We start from the raw sequence: 25,016 nt of genomic DNA, 5'->3' as shown, positions 1-25,016 counted from the left end.
TCTCGTCCCGCACCTGCTCTCACGTGCTCCTTCGTTAATCCCGAGAATCACAAAAAGGAGTATTGCGTCGTTTTCAGAGCTCCCTTCTCCCCCCCGCCCCCCCCCTCACTCTCTCTCTCTCTGTCTTTTCCTAACGTTATTTTCAGAAGAATCGTTTATGCGTAAAAATATTTCTCTTCCAAAGAAAAATGCTGACTCCGTATATCGAAATCCGATATGTATATACGAAGGGTGACGCGCGTATATACCTTTTATTTTTCCAGCTTTCATCTTCTGAAGATATTTTAACATATTTCCGCAAAGATGGAATTTCCATTTCAAATTGACATAAATGGAGAAAACACATATACCGTGTTGCTTTCAAATTCTTTTCATATCCGTATAAGGTAAAATAACAGTACAAATCGATCAGCAATAGGAAGCTAATATTTACCTTTGATGCTATCTCAGAACGTTATACAGTATTTAGCTAGAGATTAATTATGCACGTATGCGTATAATCGTATGCTAATAATAGCTGCCTGCTATCCAATGATACATAGTCCTTATTGTCGGGAACGCATTAATGCGCATAGATAATAACTAGCTAACATTAAACTATAATCACTTTGAATCGATTAGCATATAAATGATCGATATTTATCGAATAAATAAAACGCGTTCGCGATAAAGAGAAGAGGAGGAACGGGGTAAGTTACAAACAAATGCAAAGCACTTGCAAATAATCGAACATAGAGTGTACACGACTATTAAACGAAACCAACAGATATGTATGTACATACATATACATTGTCGGTTTTTATTTTTATAAGAGTGGATTTTTAAATTTAATTTAAATTTCATCGTTTGAATAATTCTTTCACGCGTACCAAACTGTTCTGGCGAATTTCTGGCAAGCACTAATTGGTACTACACGTTAAAACTCGTAAATCCGATTCGAGCGATTCTGGCGACCATGCGGACTTGGGCACATCCTGCACCGACATAATCTGAGACCTATAATAATAAGTATCCAAGCTATATACTAAAACTGCGACAGCAGCTTTTAGTGCCGTCGTATCTTAATTAACCGGTGAAATTCTTATCTCGGATACGAAACTGCAGCCGGTTTACGACGACTCGAACGATAACGTGTTATCTCGTAAAAAGCTCCTCGCGTTTTGCTGCCATCAACATAAACCGCCGCATAAACGGCGACTCAACGACGATCCGCAATTTGGCCGCGCCGCGTCACGCCGCGTCGAAACGCAAAATATACCGTTGTCGACGTTTTTTTCCTTTCCTTTTTTTTCCGAGGCGCGTGCTACCTGCTACCACTGCTATATACCGCGATCGAAAGTGAACTCTCGAATGAACGTCGAGTCAGTCGAGTGTCGATACGAAACGGCGAGCACGGCTCGTCGTATTTCGACGGTTAATATAGTCCGACGCGAGTGTCGTGATGCGAGCTGGCACGGCGGCATCCGCGTTATGTCCGCGAAAGATCAAAATTTGTTCAACCCGCGGTCGGTCTAGTGCTCAAACAGAATAAAGTGTCATTTCGGTTAACACATTACACTGAAATAATATGGCATGAAATACACCGGAAAGTTGAAGTGGCTCGACATTCTGGTCGGCATTTAAAGCTGGGTGTATAACGTTATTCCAGTTAATATATATTTTCTATCAATATTCTATTAAAATAAATTTAAAATTTATATATTATGTAATTATTAAATAATTTATAATTCTACAATCAGCTATAAACTTTGTAATGTAACTCTTATTAACCCTTAAACTGCACCCTGGGTCAAAATGACCCAGTAAAAAATTGTGTCGCATTATCTACCATTGAAACGCTGAAATCGAGATCTGTCGCGCTATCTCTTGGTAGGTTTAACCTCTCTTTAGAAGGCGGTACAGTCGCTGTAAGTCAGCAGGCGTCCGGCTGTGTCTGGCTGCCGTCCGCGTCAAACGTTCCGAAAATCACGAGTCATTTTTTGAAATGTTAGCTTTCGCGCGTATTTTTACCTTAAAGTATATAATCTAGAGAGTATGCAGTTAAATTTTCACGTAAAAATATTGACAATTTAGAAAGTTATTGAATATTTCGTAAAAAGCAATTTTTTGGTTTATAAACCATATTTTAAATTTTTGAGCCATAAAGTTTTATTATATAATAACCCTTCACAAACAATCTCACATTCATTTTGAGTGTTGCAAGAATGCACCCTTTTAATTTCAGCCAAAAAGAATCGATCCCCCGTTTGTGGTAATTACGCAAAGTAGCGCTGGGTCAAAATGCATGACCCAGGGTGTACTTTATGTCTCAAACAGGTAGTGTGTAGTTTAAGAGTTAAAAATTTATCAGAGAATTAATTACATAAAACAAGATGCAGTTAATTAAAAAATTAAACAACGTCCGCCTTGAAAAAATTCGAAAATAACAAGGTAACATATACTACATAGCCCTGTAATTAGAACGTAAATGTTCGCTCTAGTTAGCACGAATACATCGTCTTAATCCTATATATTCCGAGACGATCAAGGCTATATATATATATATATATATTCGCTGCTGATTCTATCGGTATCAAAGGGGCTCCGTCGCTCTCTGTAGCTCCAGTGTCGGTCACCGTATTTTGATACACAATGATTTTGTAATCAGTGTAAATCATGCGATGACCGAAATAGCACTCCCGCGATAGATTCGGAACAGGGACAGATAGAGCGCAGAGGTCGCGGTAAAATGTTTCGAGGCAAAAAGCGGATGACACGATCGAGATCGCGTGACCGCCGTGCAATGTCGACATAAATTATTTATGAATTACAGCCGCCTGGTCATCGATGCAAGAGTATGGGTGAGTGAGATCCGAGGGATCGTGTGCGCGCATTGTATCTATGTGAGCGTGTTTCGTGCATGCATCCGTGCGGTGCGACTAGCAGAAGCCATACGTACATTCTTATGGAGGTAACGTCCGTCATCGCATTCGCAATGATATACTTACTCGGCCGAGGGAAGAAAGAGGGTGAAGGGAAAAGCTTTTCTCGGAACGTGCGAGAGAATCTGTGAAGCGACCGCGAAGTTTCTTCATAAATTAATCCCCGAGCCACGTGGTCGCGTTAGTTTTCTACGTGTAGCGAATGCACGGGGGAGCGCTAACTTCGCATTCTTTCGCCAATAGCGATCTCCCATGCACGGATTTCTACATCGTAGTTTTCTACATCGATGAATGTAGTAATAATAAGTAAAAAGTTAATATGCGAAACGATTCAGAACTGACGCCTTAGCTACTTTTCAGTCAGAAATTGGAAAAAAGTTAAGTATACTGTGTTACTCAAGCACAGTTTATTCAATCTTGTGTTAAGAAAATTTGTTTGAGGATTTGCAATTAAAATTTTGCCATTGAAGGTAGACATCTATCTTTCATAAGAACCATCTATCAAATCTGACTGAGCAATTCATAAATAGCTTGCGACACGAACATGTGACTTTTTAAAAACTGCGATGCAAATAACGTGAAGCGCCAATATCATAAATATGAATAATTGTAACAGAAACGTGTATAGAGAAAAGATGGTTACGGTAACGCGATGCAATTTATCGCAAATTGCGCGTATAGCAAATTGCACCGAATACATAGAATAGCATTTAGAAGGCGTGTAGAGTCAACACGATTACAGTACGGCAATAATACTGCTTACAAGCATGTTATAAAAATACTTATTGTTGACCGCGATATAGAGAGATAAACCATCTCCTGCGAACCGACCGTGCACGCAATTTTTTCACGCTTGGAAAAACACGTCACGATTGTCTCGAAAGAAATGACCGTGTAACTTTGCGATTAAATTAAAAGCGGCTTAAAAAAGATGGAGATCTCTAAAACACACTGCGTGATATCTATATAATTTATATGCCTTCTAGGTCTTTATTTACATTTTTTTTTTTTTCATATCGTTGCGTTCAGTATAACGACGTTGTTCCCTCGCGGAATGTTTTTACCACGAGATTTATCGACGCTGGTCTCTTCGGTTGTCGTGAAAAAAAGGAAAAAGGAAAGATTTTAAAGCGGCTTACGCGATACTACAAAAATTGTGCTAGAGACAATGTTCTAAAACTCGCTGGACCGAGCAGCGAATGCTGGCGCGTTATTTTTTTTCGCGCTTTAACCGCTAGATTTTTGTACTTCCGGATCATGCGCTGCAAAACTGTAGTGTGTCCTCGTGAAATGTTAACGCGCAACGCGGTGAGAAAAGAAATATTCCGCTCATTTGCGCGCGCGGTACAATGGACGTATTTTGTCGGGCGACGACGGTTCGACGCGCGTTTTAATTTGTTACGACACGGGAAACAACAAAGAACGTCTGTTTCGCACGTCGGGCACTAATTACAACTTAAATTAGACAGGTTCCTTGACAATGAATGCAAGAATGTGTGCGAAACGTCGCCATGCAATTATTCCTGATGCCGCTTCACGAAATCATACATGTAAAATGATTCGTCAAGTATTACGCATCGCGGCGAGAATCAGGCGATTGTGCAGTGATAATTAAAATTCTCCCATAATAATGATGAATTATTCCTTCATATCTAGCGTAAATCTATTAAATCTAGCATAATATTTAAAATGTTTACCGCGGATTATTTCCAACGTTAAATCCAGAAAATGTTTATCGGATATCTTTAAACGGCGCATATAAACACGATATATCAATATACGGACTCATTCATATCCCAGTGAATAAAAATGATGAACATTATTTACAGCCTTGATAAAGGGAAAAACAGTTTGCAAATTCATTCAGATTCGAAGACGAATTAAGTGCTCGTTATCAGCAGTTCGCATTGGCGGCCGTGGGCTATTTTTCGTCCGACGATATATAGAGGGTGATTTCTATCGGAACGGAGTCGGACTATTACGCGCAGGCAGAATGGGGAATTGGAACGAGCAGATTCGTTGGAATGAGCCGACCGTACTACAATCGGGCCTGGATTTTTTCCAAGACGACTTTCGTCGGTCGGGCAAAAAGGAGAACAAAAAAAAAACGAAAAAAATGGGGAGAGAAAAGTTCCCCGTCCCGGCGAAAACCGTCGGACAGGTAATAAGAAAGCACTCGTCGCGATCGTACGAACTTCGCCGTGCCATTTCGGAGATTGGATTCTTATTGGGAATTTCATCGTATCAATCGTCGTTTCCTGGCGACGACGAGTCCTTTCGCGACCCAAGACCGGAAGACTCAGCTTGCCGATAATAAGCATAACATAGAAAAGAATTGTATGAAAAACGAGCGTCTAAACCATAGTAGTCTATGGTCAACCCTGCCTGATGACCGTAATGTTCAATATCCAACATGAGAAACTCAACTTTTGGAGAGAACCAAATTCTTCATTCACAACTGTCAATTTTACCGCTTATATATGTTTCAGTTCCTTTTTAAATTTTTTACTCAGTACTATAAATATATATTTTCTGTTTCCTTTGTTTAATAAATGTTTAAAATAATTTCTTGTATTTTTTTTACATTTTTTAAACGTAATTTTAGCTATAGAAGCATATGTAAATTTTAGCTTTAGAAGATTAATGTGTAAATTAAAATTATGGAAGTAACTATTTAATTGCTATTTATTTCTCTCCAACGAAAAAATATTTGATACGTTTCCAAGTTTATACTGGAAATTATGTGAGAATCTTAGTAAAAGTTTGGTAAGAACAATATGAAAAAATCGTACTCACTTTAATAAGGAAGCAAAACGTTTCCCGTGCTTCAGATGCAATCTTTCTTCTATCTGAAATAAAAAAGAAATGCAAAATGAATGAAATTCAAATGATGAAAAAAATAAACATGCAAATATAAAATAACTTTGTTTATAACGTTAAAAATGTGATACATTTGTAATGTTAATTATTTCGTTGCCGTTAATTCTTTATATCTTACTATTATTATATCATCACATCTGAGAGTGTAATACAGAAAGCATTACTTTTGCGCGAAATATTTCATTATTTGACCAATTATACTCGATAAAACACATAAGAATGTTCGTTTATCGAAACCTTAAGAATTGAAATATAGGAGAATAACAAAAGAATTATTTTTCTCGAGAATGGATATAAACTACGTTCGATTTATTTTCTTTCGGTTTATGATTGTCCAGGTTCCATAATAACCTGATCGAGAAATGTTCTTATACCGTTGCTATCGCTGATTCTTGCGACTAGAATGTGAAACTGCCGACTAATAAAATAAAATAATACAACGGGCAATGTCCGAAGGACTAAGTGATCCCACCAACGAAAAAAATTGCGAATAAGTTACAATTATAAATGCGCGCTATCGTCGCATTATTATGCCACTTTCGCATGGCATGACTCGCGCGAAAATAACGCTGCGTAATAAATACAGCAGCGAGATAGCCAGTTTGTGCGGGCATGTGGGGGAAAAAGATTTTAATAAAGCACGAGTTCAAGACTCGCGATATAAAAATTGCTTGAAGTGACGAACTGAAACGTGATGTTGGAACGATGAGAGAAAATTCGTGAAAATTATATACTGCGCGAAATTATTTCAGAGGGAGAAAGAAAAATTTAAACTAAATCGCGCATTCAGATATAAATACAAGAGAGAGAATTCTTTAAACATTTTTTAATTTAAATTAAAATTTATATTTTTCAAATTAATTAAAAACAGAAATTAAATATGTAATGAAACTCTTCTTATTTATTTATCAGTTATTCGAATAGAGCGCCACGACTCGTTTAAAGTAAAACGAAATGAATTGTAGCGAACGATATAACGGTTGGGGATAAAAGTACAACGAGAGTGGGCGAAAAAAAAACGATCGAAGCTAGGATCGTAATGACAATGCAAGCATGCTCTTTTTTCCCCGGTACCGCCTACACGACGACCTGTATTTTGAACAGAGAAAAGTAAACGCGCGATAAATCCCTCGAACTTATACGAGGAACACGAGAGTTACACAGAGCCCATAGAGTCAATAAAATTTATTTGCCAGACGAATGGCCTTTACCTCCTACTTTTGATAGATTACACAAAGTCTCTCACGTATATCTGCAATAAATTTATAAAGAGAAAAAATACGAATATTCGTGCTTTGACATGAGTTGAATACATAAATTCCTAACAGAAATTAGAATTCTTTATGGTATACCGGTCGCGTTTTCTATCACTCTTTTTTACCGAAAAAAAAGACATACAATATTTAAAAATATTTAAAAACCAGATGTTTCCGCACAACTTTTATAAAAATTCTAAATCTTAGTTATAAATTTAATTAAAAAATTTGTAGAGATTTAAATTTACTTCTGCATAATATTTAACATCGTGAGATTAGTCGTTGAAAAATAAATGATTAAAACATGAAATTCGATTCATTTTGCTTTAAAAAGGAACTACCCCGTTTCTCGAGTACGCCCAAAACCCGGATGCGGCTAATGCGATTCTCTCGCGAAACATGAACGCGTTCTATTGGGCGATGCGATCGCGTCCCTTGTCGCAAGCAGATTCAATTAAATGTCGGACATCACAGACAACCCAGTGCGGGAGTACCGAGTCGGAACAGACTTCGATTTTCGGCGGCGCGGTACATTATCGAACAAAAGTCTGAGTTACATCCAATTCAAAGCGTTTCTCCAAAATCCTTTTAACAAAAGCGCGACAAATAGAAAACCATATTGGATATCCGAGACTTGACGCATGCAATTTCAATCGCTTTTTTGAGAATTTAAAGATAGAAAAAAGAGTCGAGAGAATAGATTTTTCTTTAATTTTCCCTCAACAAAAGACTTTCAATCGATTATTTAATAACTGCACTCAAATTCTTGTAGTAATATAATTATAGAATAAACCTATTAGATTTGAAAGTTAAAACAGAACACGGTGATACGACGGTTTTCGGATAAACGATACCTCTTGCTCAGAATCGTTTTTCAACCAGTTAACAGCGATTTACGAGCCATTTCGATTTGGCGATATTGCGCGCGTAACGAAAGGAAAGGTGGACGAGGAAACGAATATACCTTTTTATTGCGACTTTGTTTTAATGGACGAATCGACGTGGCGGGACGGCAGGTGATAAACAAACGGATCTTGGACTGGAAATTCGATTCGGAAAGTCGTTCCGACGCGCTTTATTCATGGCGCTCGACTCTGAACATCGGAGAGATATTCCCTTCGTTCACGACGTGTTTTATCGCGTAATCAAGCCAAAAGCGAAATCTACGATCTTCGAGCTTCTCCTCCCTCTCTCGGGGTAGAGAAAGAGATGGAGGGACTGGCTAAACGAGGAGACGATCTCCGTTACACGTTTCAAGCCGCTCCTAAACCTCACTCTCTTTGGGGTAATAATACGAGAAACGCGAACCACCCTTGAGAATTATTTCATACGTGCACCACACTGCAATCGAAAATATCCAGCATAAGAACTTTCTGGAGAATTTCCATTTTCGCATTCTCCATTAGTCTGATGGGGATTGAGTTTATTAATACAAAGTCGGTTCTTCTGCAATATTAATTTAAGAAATGTATAATAATATAATACTTTTAAATTAATAGCAGCAGCTCTCTCTCTCTCTCTCTCTCTTATCATCAAACATCAAATTTTCACATCAAAATTATTTAAAGCATATATTTCCTTAAAAAATTTAGAAATAATACAAATAAAATATATTTTTTAGTCGATATTAACTAATATTTTGATCTTATGCATTACGAAAGTGCTTAGCATTTTACTCTAATATTTAACACTTGTGTTTTACTATTTTTTATATGTACATTCCTTCATGTCATTATTTTAGATAAAAAGGCTATTTTATTTGGTTCTTCGAAACACACCGTATATGTCGGAGACCGCTCTTGGGTACGACTCAACGAAATCGAGTTTTCGTCTGCTTTATCCGCAGCTTCCGATAGAACGCGAAAACCCGCGAGAGGCATCGGTTATACAAGAAGAACGGCTTCCGGCGTGTCACGAAGATTGGACCGGTTCCAAGTCGCAAATCGATTGACCCCTAAAACCGATCGGATATACAGGGTGTAAAAAATCTTAAATCTACTCGTGACTTCTCTGGACCAATTCAAAATCAAGTTTTCCTTAATAAAATCGCCGAGAAATCAATAATATTTAAAATATAAGTAAGAATAAATCATAGTTCAGGCGGTTAATAAAGTTAACCCTTAAATGCCCCGTGAGGTCCAGCGGACCCCAGACTCTTTAGAATGAAATGTTTTCAAATGTTCTTGCAAAAATGGAGCTCAAGCTCCCATTGATGATAGTTTAGTGTGAGTGACCTACCCGTTTGTACACTTAACAGTAATCAGTTTACTTATAATTTTTTATACTATGTTAAAATTGAAATTTCAACAATATAAACATTTTATTCTCTTTTCTAAGCCTTGAACAACATTGAAAAAAATTTTCATAACTAAAGATAAAAAAATCAATGAGTAAGAAGACATTTTTCATGCTGGGGTCTTTTAGACCCCTCATGTCATTTACGAGATTCTTGAGAAATGTGGCATTTAAGGGTTAAATAAATGACTTTATTTAAATAGTAATAGATATATTTTATGGACTTTGATTACTAAAATATCATTTATTGCCAAATATAATTAATATTTGCAATTAATAGGTTGTCAAAAATGTTATTAAAATATATGCAGAAAAACACTTAATAAAATAAGCTTCATTTAAATAGTATTATTCTATGGCACTTGGTCACTGAAATATTTATTATCGCCAAGTATAACTATAATGTTAAAAAATTAATAGATTATCAAAAAATAGTATATCTAATTAAAATCTCGTAAATCTCGTAAATCTTAAAGATTAATTCAAGATAATTTAATTGATCAGAGGTAATTTGGTAAGTCTGGATCACCCTGTATATCCTACACCCTCCGGGCCTTCCGGAAAACGGAACGAAGAAACAATAGAAGAGATAACCGTATCGCGAAGCAGCGACCTGTCAGATGGTAGCATCGGCTGACATTTACATGCAGCGAAATAATCGTACGTCATCTCCGGGAGAATTGTAAAGTAAAAGTTAGCTTCGTAACAACGCGCGCATTATACACCGACGGTTTTCAATTATACGAGGTGCTCGAGGTGCATGGAGATGCTCAATTGGAACGCGCTTAAATATGCCGTTCTTGTGATATTTAAGTTGAATCAAGATCCATGTTTATTTATCCCATTTGTTCTACAAACAAAAACGATCCTGAAGTTTTTTAATTAAAAGAAAAACGATCTTTCGTGCCTCGCATCTTTATGCTTCTCAGAGATAAAAAAATAACTAGAGTTTAGCCGACATATGTCACTACCTTACACGCGTCCACGTGTAATAAAACAGATAAGTATCTGGCAGGATCATATAACGTAGAGGGACGCGATCATTTGTAGCTATTTAATAACGATTACGGACGAACTTAGCGACGCAAATTATCGCGTTACGTGCTTGCAAACGCGGTGACAGACGGCACGAATTCGTGCCGGGTATATTATCGCGCACGGTATATAATTGCGCATTGTAAATAAGGCCTTTTAAACACACTGTATATACACGACATTGACGAAGGCGGACAGAGCTATTTCGCGAAACGCGCACGGATCGCGTGTGCGTTTACGATGCCTATGACGAAGTTCAGATAACAAAGTCCACTTAATGTTAATCGGAAACATCGCGTTCGTATAGTCATAAAAGTGTTGTCTCATTAACACTCCAAGAATCGTTCGATACGTCCGCCTCTATAATAAGACTTAGAGACTCACCTTTATTGGCTTGAAAAAAAACTGGACATTAAAATGCAAAATTTAATATAAAAAAATGTATCTTGCATTAATTCTTTCTGCCTTTAAGCTTCTTATTTAAATCTAATAAGATTATATAGAGATAAAAATAGAAATAAAGATAAAGATGTACAGATAAAAATATAGAGATAAATATATATAGAGATAAAGCTATAGAGATAATAACATATAAAAAAAGCATTACAAGAACTCTTCGATTATATTTCTGTTTCCGCGGGAATTATCTAAAAGTCTAACAGAGATATTTCATGTACACAACGCGCGTCCGGCTTACGTAAAATATTTTTACATGTTTCCATATCTGTCGTGTGTGATTCCTCGAAATCTTCAACATTACCTCTCTCAGTAACCGCAATCTGAAATTAAAATTTTATACGTCACACACGCAAAAGAAATCGTTTAACTGCGTGGAAACGCAGACGAGAGTCGTGCGACTTCCGAATTAATCGGATGGATTATTGCATGCGGAATTGTTGCGCGACAGGACACATGAAGAATGCGAGATTCGTGCTTATTATAAGTACCCGCACGCGGCAAGTATATAAAAAGTATATTCGCGTTACGACATGTGCGTTATTCGCAGCTGTCTGACCGCAGCGAACGCACCGACGCGACGTTGTACAACGTCGCATCCAATTGCCTTGGTGAACCGGTTCTCGCACAACGCGAGATTAAACTCGGATCGATTCTCCAACTTGTCCATCTCGGCATGTGTCAGCCTCACACTCGCGCGCCTTTATACGCAACAGTTTATATCTCGACTCGAGAATCTGAATTATCGAATCAGCGCGATACCCGAGGTACACGATATCAAGTAGTGCACCCGCGGGTACGCAATATCCGGGACAAGCGCGTAGATATATACGACTGAATCATTTTAAAAATCATACATAGTACATAGTATGAACGTTATCTCGGAAATTCTTATCTTTTTGGGAGATACAGGAGACGCGTTCGATAACAATATAAAAATATTCTGCTATTATTCTGTTGAGTTTCAGACTCTTCTGAATGAATAAATGAGACGTGCTATGTGATTGCAAAATTATAGTAAGCTGCTTAAATAAACGGGAACTGAGGAAAACAGGAAAACTGGTTATACTTATATACTATTAGTTACAGTTAGATGAGTTTTTTTTTCTCAAAAGACGGATATCGATCATATGTTACATAAGACGCAAAATATTGAAATCACCCTATTAAATTTATTCTGACAGAATATAAAAATATAAAAGAAACTTATCAAAATCTTTAATTATTTTTTCAAATTTAGGTCTTTCCGTCCATTATTACAAACACGAATTTTTAATTAGTTATAAAAACATTTTATTTTAAGAGATTACAAGGATGACATTTCCGTAATTAAAAACTTTTCATTAAAGGGAAGTTTACACACGCAATGATTAGTGGCGCCAGTAAAAATTCAAGTGTAAACAAACAAAGTGTAAATAATGCAAGTGTAAACTTGATACAAACTGGCGGTAGTAATGTGGCGTTTACTGTTGGTTATTGGCCAAAGCATATAACCTCAAAACTTGAGGTTATATATGCTTGCTGTCATTTACTGTGTGTTTAATTAATAAATGTTAGATTATTTTCCATATTATACGCCGATAGCATCACTGTGTAAACACTTGTGAGTTTGCCAGTCGGTTTCTGGCGCCAATGAATGCCAGTTGGTTGGCGCCACTAATCATTGCGTGTGTAAACTCTCCTTAACAGTGAAAAATTATTTTCTTTGGCAGAGCATTTAGAAAAATGGAAAAATTTCTCTTCGGACTTGGATTTAAAAAATATATCAAAAAACAAACGCGTGTGTACGGATTTGTTCGGAGTATTTACATCAAAAGTATCGATGCGTTTAACAAAGTTTTACAATGCTATGCGCTTTGCGACAATGAAATGTGTGTATATGATATAAAATATTTTCTATTCCTGAATGGCGAATGTCGAATCGCAAACGTGTTTTTATCATTTCTGTATTTAATAAGTTTTGTAATTGCGCGCGCCATGAATATCCGGATTTAACAGGTTTTAAAACCTAAACACGCGTGTCCTTTTCGATTGCATTTTCGATCGCGATGCATTCTTGTAATTAAAGCAGCGCGCACGCGGAAGAATTCGCGATACAATGACTCGTTAAAACAAATCAAATGCCACGATGCCAGCTAGTAGATAATCAATCGCGAATACATATTAAACGCGCGATTAATGGACGATATTGATCGGCATACGTTTTAGAAAATACGTTACATAAGGTTTCTTTGAAATGCAATTAACCGAGAACTATTTCTTTCTTAAAATAACACAGATGACATTCGTATTCGATTTTCCTACAAAAGAAACATAATAAAAAAAAAAGATCGCGGAACAAAAATAAAAAAATTACACGCGCGTGTTTCGAAACGTTTGAAAAATGTTTACAAACGTAAATATTTATATTTCTTTGTATTTCTATGTATCTTTTATCTGAAATAAAAACCTGAAAATATTAACTTTTATATTTCTTTTTAAAAAGTTCCATTATATTTTTAATATTGATATTATTATTAAGATAAGATAAAAATAATAGTCACTAAAAATAATAGACAAAAAAATATCTATAATAATTTTGCTGTTAACTTCTTTAATAGCAAACTTTAATAATAAAACTTTCCTCATATATTCAATGTATTATCTACATTATTTTTACTTTGTAATCAAAGAGCTACAATGGACCTAAGTTATTTCAACAAAAATCTATGTAAAAGTATTTTTATATTCATATTATTTATGTGAAATATATATACATAATGTATAATCTACACATGACATACGTCATGAATATTTCGTCAATAGCTACCTAATCGTTCTTGGGAGTTATGTTTTACATTTTGTTATCGTACATTTGACAGCAATTGTCAGAGCTATATGAAAATTCAAATATTTCACATTCATATACAGATTCGACCTTTTCCTCTGCTATGCCCGCGCTATAATCCTTTTGCAATACCACGTTTTGCTGTTAGAGAAATAAGCTTGCTCTCTTTTCGCGTAAATTAAAAAAATAGAGAAAAAAGTGGATTACGTCTAAAAATGTTTCAAAAAATCATGTCTAAAACCGTAATAAACCCGGAATTAACAGATCGCATTAATTTTTTAAATTTCGTGTATTTGAGTTAGTAAAAACTGATGCTCTCTAAATTTCTTAGAGTGGGAATACTGCCACTCCAATGAGATTTCACTCTTTTGGAGTAAGATTTCACTCTTTAGGAGTGAAATTATCTAACATAATTATATCTCTATTATAATTTCAAAAAACTGCAAAATATCATTCTTGAACATCGTAGAAAAATTATCTAGCATAATATTTCTCTATTCTAATTTCAAATTGTTCCATTTTATCATTCCATTACTATTTTATCGTACTTTAATTATTCCGTTCATTATATATTCCTCGAAGAATAAATATTAAAATTGACATCAAGGTTTCTGGGACATACTATATAGTATGATTAACGTTAATGCTGTGTCACTTGGAGAATATAAAATCTGACTTTTTTTCAAATACGCTTCTTCCGAGTTATTCGCGTAATATTCACACGGGGGAAGCACCTCCGTGCATACTTATTTACATATAGCATGAATTATGGCGAAAGATGCACTCACTCTTGCATTTTATTGAAAGTATACACGTTATGCCGTATCGAGGTATACTAAATAAATTCTCAATGTTATTATACTGCCGCATATTGCTAATTATACTAATTATTATTCACTATCAGAGTATCAGGAATGTGGAATTATGCTTTGACGAAACAACATTATACGATAAACTGTTTCCTGAGGTTTACCCGATCAAGCTAGTTGCACACCAACGGTTTCATTAATTCAGCAGTCGTAATAAGATACGTCGTCCCGAGACGAGAAAGTTTGATATATCCGAGAAACATCAAAGGTTATGTGATATAAATTTGAAATTATATATATATAGGAATCAGAAATTCTAATTTCTGGTACATTCCGATTTCTAATAGAAGTTTAATGCGTGAAAATTCTGGAACTATAAATAAGAAATCTTAATATCTTACCTAATTGTATAAACATCTAAAAGAGACTTTAAAAAGTACTTATAAAAGTATAATTTAAAAAACATATGTATAGAAGTAATCCAAAATAAATACAAAAGTTGGAGATCTTATAGAAAGAGCTAATAATTTAATCAGATCAGATTAGTACAATCATCAGTAGTATTTTACCGATTCACTCTCGGGAGACTTTAAGCCAAAGTGTCCCGTGAGAACTTGTGTAAAATAGACGGCAATTATAAGACCGCGCAATGAATAGGCGGGTTGGTTATTTATTCTCGCTTACAAACCCTCTAAGGGCGTATAGTGCACGTAAATAAAGTATACGTACGTGGAATGTAAAGTATATACGTGCTAGCTTATATCGTCGCGTTGGCTGGAAAGTTCAGGCATATTTTAATTACACGAGACATACTAAAACTCCCGACTAAAATACAGGCTTTATTTTCAATATGATTCTCCCTTTTTTCACTTAAAGGGATCCTAAAGCCGTCTGTAATACCGGCTTTTTTTCTTAGCACTAAACTTTTAATTGGCTTTATAGGAATGCAAAATTCTTGTCTAGAATTAAAGTACGCATCAAAATCTAGGTCATGGTGGTCGACGTTATATCGAAAACGAGAAAAAATTAATATTTTTGTTAATTTTTGGTATACGTGACGACAATATTTGCTTTGTACAAAAATTCCACAATAAATATCCACAAAATTAGACCGCAATGACCTAGGGACAACATTTAAGAACAATATCGTGCAATTAGATCTAAGATTGGAAGCCTAGAAAAAAAGATTAGTTTAAATAAACTTTTATATGTGCAAAAGCACATTCAGGTTGATATTGCGTGTAGCGAGAGATGGCGCAGCAATCGAAACAAGGACAGATGCCTCTCGTTAGACAAGAACAGATATAGATATATGACATATAGAAAACAGGATTAGAAATGTTGACATTACCGACGTCGAGGAAGTTCAGCTTTCACTTTAGGATCCCCTTAATCAATGCGCCGGAAAGACGAGAAATTACAGACGCGATAAATAAACGATTTGAAGTTAACTCTTCTTTAACAGAAATTCACTTAAGATCGACATTATAGTCGCAAATTTTTTTGAATCATTATTATTTTTTGAATTCATTATCGGTCGTTGTGCGCGTAATTAAGTCAAAGTCGCCGCACGTTAAAGATATGTTAATATGCATTTCCCGCACCGATTTGTACCGCGCGATATGTATGCCATTGCCGTGGGATTGCACGTTGTAAACAATGCAGTCGTATAAGTGCGAAACAGCAGAGCAGGTGCCGCTAGCGGCAAATACCAACGTCGTCTTCATCGTCGTCGTCAATTTAAAGCGACCGTCGACGGGTCGTAATTGGCCCGATAACAATCCGCGATCCGTGAGGCTGGCGGATGCGATTAAACGCGCGCCTGCCATCGTAAGCGAGCCGTGATAAAGCGGACCCGTATGCGGAATAACGATCGCGATCGTGCCATTCCGAAGCTCAAACTCGTGCCATTCTGCGGATCGCGCTCGCGTAATAGTAATTTAAATCTAGATTTTTCTAATGTTCTCTCTAAGGATATTAAAAAACCGTATTAATAAGTTAATATTTTGTAAATATTTATACCTATATCAAATTTTAGAATGGATTGAAGTTCAAAGATTTGTTCAATTCGTCATTGTAACTAAACTTTGTGTAAAATTTTTAAATACGTGCAATCTCACGGCAATGGCATACATATCGCAAATCAGTCAATGCAGGAAATGTAACGACATATCTTTTAACGTGTAATTGGCTTTGACTTAATTATGCGCACACTGATAAAAACTAATTTTTTAACAAAACTTCAGAGTTAAATACCAATCTTCTCTCTTCAAAATTAAAAACTCACAATAACAAAGAGTTTTACTATGAAATTCAAGATTGATACACGAACTATGATTAAAAGAAATATTTTATATTAATTCCTTACTCGTATAATATTATCATCTCGATAAATCTCTCAATAAAATGTCTATATATATATAATTAAAAAGTTTCTAATAAATCGGAAGAAAGCCGATCGCTTTCAGTTGTCTCCAGTCGTTGACGCTAGCTCCTCGATTCGTTTTGTAGAGCCACGTTGAAACGACAACATACGTAAGGAGCGTAATCTATTTATCCGGGCGAGCTAATAAAACGACACACAATGCGCAATTTGGTCATCGTCGATGAATGGATGTAAACCTCACAAGATATTTTCCATGACGTATTCATGATATAATGGGGAACCAGAGCGTGGCTGAATGGTAACCACGAGATCGTTCTTCGTAACTCGAATTGTGCGAGCGTTATGAAAGGCGTAAATCGCTATCGTTTGAGCGAACGTTTATACACGTGCAACTCGATGATAGTAAAAAATACCATTCATCGCGACTATAAAATACACTTAATATTTCCACACTTTCTTCGTATCGTCACACGCAATATCCGTTGCAAAATTATTGCCTTTCATATAAAAGCCTTTCTGCCTGAAGAATTATTAATGAGAATAAATAAATGAGATAAATATATACCCTCTCTTGCTTCCCCTTCCATCCTTGTTGTGCAATCATTCTTTATGTAGTTAGTCTATTAATAAACTTTCCGTCGTTCATGAAACTGCGTCTCAAATTACTGTTTCAATAATATTATGACGGAAACTCCATTATCATGGAAAAATTAAAGCGTAACGCAGAATCATGAAAAACATATTAGCCATGCAGCATTGTAGTTCAAAGTATGCGTTAGTTCAAATGTTGATTCAAGAAATGTCACGGAGAGAAAACGTTTGTACGTCTGTACTTGAAATCTACTAATCCGTTAAAAATTCCATTCGCTAATTCAATCTGACTGCCGTTCTCGACGGCAGTCGAATTTAATCAACGATCCTTTAATACCGCAAAACAATCACTTCCCGCTGTTGCTTTTGATGCATCGCGAAATGAAATTTGCGCGATACATCAACCGGAAACAAAGAAGCGACCGAAATCCCTGCGCATTGCGCGCGGTCCAACAAGCGTTACCCGAAACGCGCGCTCGTATATTTCGGGCGATAACGCACGCGATGGGATAGCGAATTTAAGCTTCGGAAAGCATCGGAGAGCACATACGCCCGGTAATATCCCCGGGGAAATAACGCGCACTGTGATAAAAAATAATTTACAGGCAAAGTGATGACTTTGCGCGCCGCGCGTTTCAATTATCGCGCGGCGTGTGTAGAGCGCGGCGACAGTTTCAACGCTGACGTTAGTTAGGGGCGTCACGATTTATGACAAGCGCGACCGAGTGATCCTGTGTGTTTGTGGTCCATTTACACGGAACGATTACCAGCACCGACATATAGTATATCGTTATTATTTCGTCGTGTCTCATTAAGGGAAAAAAAGGCCGGATTTCGTAATTATTTAGCTGCTTCCAATATAAACACTTTATCTCGCTCACAATCAGAAACTCATATTTCACATCGATAAACTGTCTCGCTCTCTCGATTTACGAGTAAAATAAATGAAAATAACAGAAACATAACAAAAAAAATTTGAAGCAATCGAGCAATTTAATTTTCAATCAAACAATTCTCGTAGATAAACAGCCCACAAAAAATCTCATATATTAAAAAAGATACTGTGTATTCTATTAATTTACAAATAAAATCACAAAATGCGAGATAACAGATGTTTCAAAGAAAAATTCTAACAAGATTTACCTCGATAAGAAATTCATAAAATCCATGGAAGCAAAGTACAATAGATATTTTTAAATAAATATCCTCATGACTTCTTATTCCTTTATCTCATCTCTTTCGTATCTGTATGTTTGCTTATGGAAAAAAACCTTATCAATAACAAGAAGCGGGATAATATCGCTTATAAGTACTTATTGCAAGAAGTATATTGTGTATATTAGTCAGGTATCACGAGTATCAAGATAAGCGCGATAAATGTCATCCTACCATCAGCGCGACAGGTCAATGGCAGCGCTACGCGATTCGTCAGCTTTTATCCTAATAGCCGACTTCTCGCCCTCGACGATAGTGTTATCTGTCAAATAGGTATAAGCACGATGCGCGTCGAGTAGACCGCATACACGTCGCGCGTCTATGTATACCTAACGAGAATGAATCCGATCGTGTGTCATCTCATTTATGCATGGCATGATATTCTTAATACTCTTTGCCCGACGACAGTCAATTTTCACTCAATTTTTCCCTGATCAATATTTGAGCGCGGTATAATTAGATATAAGAATCTATAGCGATAAAACGCGCGGTGAGAATAATAAATCGATGAGTCGAGCAAGAGACGTTACGCAAAAGCTGTTGTGATTTACGCGAGTTCCTCTGCGATAAGGCGCAAAGTGCTTAATTCGAAACGGAAATATCACAGACATTTAAGAGACTCATCATTATGATAAGTGCGATAAACAATGGCTACGATATTCACGATTAAAGGCATTTAAATCGCAAAAAATGTGATATATAACATCAATAACAACAGTATATGGTGACATATTAATCATGGATGTCATTCCGGGGAAATACCGAGACAAACAAATACGGAGTGGACTCGTGCAAATTCTACGTAGGCTCTACAGCCCCTTCTTTCAATTTCCTCCTGTCCCTCTCACTCTTTCTCTCTGGCTCTCCCGTCGCGATTGTATTCGAAAGCCGTACAAAATGAACCCGTAATACGCGGAGGCGTATAATTCGCGCGCCATGTCGCCGCGACTTCGCAATCGCCAATTGACGGGCTTTCAGATATATCAAGTGGGTTTCGCGTCCTCCTCTCGCAATCCACAAAATTGCTATAATGCGCGACACCGTGTAACGAGTCTGACATCTGGCGCGTTAAATAACACGCGGCTACCACGATTGCAACGAGCACACATATACTCGCAAAAAAATCTCGAGAGAGTACGTTATTTTTGGCACGCATTAGCGGATTACACGGCGAGACTGTCGGGAATCATTTTCGATTGGCGATACAAAAGACTGAACAAAGAAGTACGAGATTCAATATATAAACATCAGCTTCTGAGTTAAACGTGTGCGAAAATAAAGGAATTTTTGCGAATGAGATTTCCAGAGAGCAAATAATAGATATGTAATGTAATATAAAATATGTACGGATGAATGATTAATTGATTAATAAAATAAATGATATTAAGAGAATTACTGGAGAAAATTTAGATGGTTTAATTTTAGTGGTTTTTTTTATGATAACCTCTTCCGGAGTAATTTCTCGGAATTAAAGAATTTTACGAATATTTACGGTTATCGCAATACCAATAAACTTAAATTAGTGAATATTACTTGAATCAGTGCACTAATTAAATAATGGTCCATTTACATAATATTCGCTAATTATAGTTCCTAGTTTCCAATTGTCCCAGCACACCTAGAGATTTTCCAACCGTCGATGGAAAATTAATACTATCTATTTAGGTCAGTTTACATCGACCATATATTAACTAATCCTAGATAAGCAATTTGCTCTCCTTTTCTGTATTGCAGCTTTGTGCGCAACATAGTAAAACTAGATTCAATTAGGATTAGCGGCAATTACCTATTGCTAAAGCGATAGTTTGTAAAAAAAAACTATTGCGTAGAAAAATAATATATATAAAAAATATATATAATACACAAAAATAATATATTGTATAAAAAGATAAATTATACATATCAAATAATTCAATTTAATATAATAACCAAAAAATTATATATTATATTATATTAAATATCATAGTAAAATGCCTCGAAATTATTCGTGTCGAAGGTATATAAATACTGATTCCCAATATTTTCAACAAAAAAATTCGCACATTCGCAAAAGATCGCATTAGAAGGATTAAAGGTCGATTCGAGCGCTACGAACGTCAGAAAGGTTAAAGATCGAACGTGCCGGCTGCTACGTAATCATTACAAATCTACGGGCTGCATTCCAAAGCGGCAGTTCCCCTTCAATCCTCGTTCTCGCACGAGGCCTTACGTAATCCCTTACCTTTCTTCCTTTCTCGCCTGTCTTTCTCCCTCTCTCTTTCAGCGACGCTCAAGCTTGTGAGTCTTCGGAGTTCGCCCACGTGTCAGATAGCTCATCTCTTTCTCTCTCTCCCTCTCTCTCTCTCTCTCTCTCTCTCTCTCTATTCCGGTCTCTCTCTTCCTTCTTTGCTTCGCAGTTCGGCGTAAGCGGCAGCCTTGGCCTTCGAGGCTTCAAACGAGATCCATCGAAGCCCTCGTTTAAGTCGACTAGTCCTCTCTTCTTTTCTTTCTCTATTGATCCTAGAATATCACACATGTCTCGCCATCACACGAGCGCGCTTTCATACCGATGCGATTGGGCCTCGCGCACCCTGCGTCGTTTCAACGTGTCCAATAGAATGACTCTAATAAAGTAATTCTCTTCCCATTTACTATTTAATCCTGTTATTTCTTTTTCCATGGTTAACCTTTCCCTATCAATACTATACAATAATTATTTTACGACTGACAATGAGTGCCGCTATCCAGGTGCCGCATTAAAAGTGGATAGCAAGAGTATATAAAATTGGAGAAACCCCGCCATCGTCGTACTTACTATTAAACTTTCGCTAAACTTTACGATTCGCTCTAACTTATACGTCCGTATATGTAAAATTCGTAATTAATACCTGTAATTAATATCGTAAGTATAATTTTCTCTTCTCAATTTTTTATATTTATGTTGAGAATAAACTAATTTATCACTGGAACATCTTTTTATTTAGCTCGTATTGTTGGCCTATTTACCACATTACTCTTCGTGTTAATACCTGTAACAAATATCCGAGAATATATGTATAATACAAGCCTCGATCGTTAAATGATTATGCTAACCCGAATGAAACGCGCAGAAAGAAACCAGTTTTTAAACTCGTTCAACGGCGTTTGAAAAGTCTGCCTGGTTCGAGCTCGGCCGAGGTCCTATATACGACCCTCGGAACGTGGTTGTAGGATTTAGGAGACAAGGACCCCTAAAAATTTCAAGGAACACATGACCGAAATAAAGATCGCCGAACAAAGTGGCGCCGATGCAGTAACTGACCTTCTCAATGCAACCGGTTTTGCATTCACAGGGGCTCCCCTGCGCCCCTATACCGTCGTCGCTCCTCAAACCGGAAAACCTAATAGCTCTTGCTCGGCATTCGCTGGATATATGTATAGCAACGGCAATAATTCAATGTCCTCTTTCTTATACGGACCGCACGATCCGTTCGCGGGTTATTCGTGTCCCTTGCGAAAATGCCCGACCATTTGTGTTTTGAAAAGGCGGGGAACACGAGAGGACCGTTGCCGCGACTGTTGACGATCGTGAATCGTCGGCGTGTGTAAAGACCGCGTTCCCGCTTAATTATACCATTCAAGGATTCTTTCATGAATGACGGAGATAATCTTTTTTCTTTTCGAAAAGATCTGTGAGAGCAGCTTATTCAGTTTTAAAATATCTTATCGATAGCGTCTCAAATTTAAATTAAAATGAGATTTTATTAGTAAAAAAATTATGTGAATTGAGATTGGGAACAGAGATAGATAGAGATGATATCTAAATCTGAATCAGTGAATGGTGCTGCTGATGACTGATTCAGATTTAGAGAGTATACATATACACATGTGTTCCGTATGTTATTTCAACGCCAGATTAGAGTATCAGCAAAACGTCTTACCCTTATCTCGCCGGCAATCAATATCAAGGTGGTGTTTTCTCGCCGCTCGAGTCACTTCACTTTTTTTTCTCCTCCCCCTCCTTCTCCTCCCAGCGTCACTTTCGCGAACGTCAATTTGCGAATCGCGTCACGTATATATACGCGCGACGATCCGTCCCGGGATCCGTCTCGGACTACCGGGCGAGACGTGACTCGCTTGGCGAGGGAAAAACCCGGGGGGAAAATGCGAGCGCGGAGGCGAGACAAAATTCGAAATGTGCGAGAATCGACCGAAGGGGAAAAGAACACTCGACGGAGTGTGCGAACCGCGCGACGCACTCCTCACGGGACGACGATGCGGACTGACGACTGACGTGCTCGAGCGATGCGGCTCGCCTAGCTGCTCCGCCGGTGGTGCTCCCGTCAGCCCGTCACTCTCCCGCTCCCGCTGGGAGCCGACGGCGCGGCGCGGCGGCGCGCCGCACCGGTCGCGAGTCGCCGCGCACGCCGGATTGGCCCGCGCGCGGCCGCGAACTTCGACATACAAATCGAAATCGTTTTGATGGTGCATGACCGCGAACGAGTGGAGATGACAAGATTGCGCCGCGAGACGCCGGACTGATTTACGAAGAGCTTATTCATGCAGGTGCGAGCAGGTCAAGTCGATTCAGCGCGCTCCAGATTACCCTCTCCTCCGACAAAAGCGACGATTTAGGATACGATTATAATTATCTGAAAAACGCAGGGGAGTCGCGGTAATTCTCGCGTTTTAAATGTCTTAAAAGTTCTTCGCAATTATATCTCGATTAGTAATCGACTTATACCTGTTTTCCGTGCTGAATAGACGCGGAGTTAATAGACTTGTGGTACGTTATAATCATCTTTTTACTTTTTATTTATTAAAGATATTTTATTATATTTTTTCTATGGTCGTGTTAATTATCGCGTCTTTACCTTCCCATAAGGGTTTCCTATAGTATATTTAATTTCTTTACAAGAGTGGATTATACTAGTCCACTCCCAACTCCTCTATTCTAAGAGAGCCAAGATTATTAAAAATATTAACATAGACGTATGAATATCTGGACGGAGCGTTAAGACATTCCCTTGAACGAGGAGTGGCTATTTTATTGTTAGTTAATTACACGTAGATTCAGATTTATTTTCACGTTCTGTGGCATGATTTTAATCGAGACATCGATTTAAAGTTATTCCGTAATTAAAAATATCCTGGAATATAGTAAAAATGTTATTCTACAATATGCCAGATTGTTAAGCGAATAATAAGGCTGCGATAACAGAAGAATTCAAAGTCGAAAGAAGAAGAATCAATTTGAATGAAAACGAGACCGTACTCCGTGAAATTAACCATCATCCATGCACCTCTTGGTTGATCAGACTTTCAATCTTCTTTCTCCTCGAGCTTCAACCTTGAAAAAATATCCTCCGTCCATATATTCGTATATCCGTGATAGGTATAAAAGATAAAAAAAATAACATATGACTCTCTCCTTGTTAGAAAACCTCATCCGCTTTTGTTCCGAAAGTTTAAGTCTGAATAAAATAATCTTTTTTTTTTTCGAAAAAAAAGATGTCGCAAAAAGATGTGTGTCAGTAGGCATATACACAAAACGCGAAGAAGCAGTTTCAATCATTCATCAGGAGTTTTCATTGTTCCCCCGAAGGTACAAAGAGGTAGCGACAAAAAGGGTTCGTTGCACATTAAATTAGTAGGGCGGGCGGCATTGTTGCACATCCGCGACTTTGAATGCGACGTGGCAGCCTTAGCGAATGCATAACGCGACGGTGCACGAAATCCTCGGTCTGCTGCGTTTGATTACGTTTCCTGCGTGAAATTAAAATATGAAAGGAACACGTATGAAAAATACGACCTTCGTCGTCAAAGGCGAAGCCGTTAAAAATCAATGTCGCGGCATTTTTATCGTCACGGTGCACGCCGGTACAACGCGGAAATGTATTTCGTTATTTCTATATAACGTCTTTACGTAGCGCGATCAACATCTCTCGCCGTTTTCGCCAAAGAGCTCGCTTAAATTCTTACTCTGCTATTGGACGTTTCTTGCATCACGGGAGTATGCAGCGTACGTACCTGGATATCTCGTTCTAAAAATTTTCGGCAAATAAGAATAGCGCCGCGGAGTTATTCTGAATTGCTCCACCCTTGTGTGCCTCTGCTATGCGTGCTTCGCGATATTGCGCGGACGTGTTTTCCCTCCCTCGCTCGAAAAACAATGCATATACGTGCATAAAACGACAGAACTCGGCAGAGATTAGGAAGAATGCATTACGCGCGTTTACTCGCGTTGTACTACGCGCGCGCTCACAAAAGCGCTTCTTTCGCTCAAATCCCCGGGAGATCCTACCTGCTACCAAATCCTATTTTGCGGCAGCTTTCCCATTCGACTCGTCTCTCGCGGCGTTAAAAACTTTCGAGACTACCGAAGCG

The 25,016-nt window shown here is 37.5% G+C and overlaps 1 protein-coding gene across 4 annotated transcripts in view; it reads right to left on the bottom strand.

Annotated features, from left to right (window-relative positions):
* Window positions 1-22,951, bottom strand: part of LOC143903777 (beta-1,4-N-acetylgalactosaminyltransferase bre-4) — an 89,857-nt gene extending 66,906 nt beyond the window's left edge. For 2 of the 4 annotated variants that reach the window (XM_077417688.1, XM_077417687.1), the window contains exons 1-2: window positions 22,571-22,951; window positions 5,718-5,770 (exon numbers count right to left, since the gene is read on the bottom strand). The gene's annotated coding sequence lies outside the window, so the exon portion shown is untranslated. Of the gene's footprint in view, window positions 1-5,717; window positions 5,771-20,892; window positions 20,964-22,570 lie in introns of those variants that run through there. The other 2 variants (XM_077417689.1, XM_077417690.1) reach the window with 2 other exon arrangements.
* Window positions 22,952-25,016: the final 2,065 nt, after the last annotated feature.

The sequence above is a fragment of the Temnothorax americanus genome, unplaced genomic scaffold (assembly GCF_048541705.1).
Source record: "Temnothorax americanus isolate GAGA-0224 unplaced genomic scaffold, ASM4854170v1 Scaffold5, whole genome shotgun sequence".
NCBI classification, from domain to species: domain Eukaryota; kingdom Metazoa; phylum Arthropoda; class Insecta; order Hymenoptera; family Formicidae; genus Temnothorax; species Temnothorax americanus.
The sequence above is the reverse complement of the archived record's forward strand: the minus strand, read 5'-3'. Positions and strand labels throughout refer to the sequence as shown.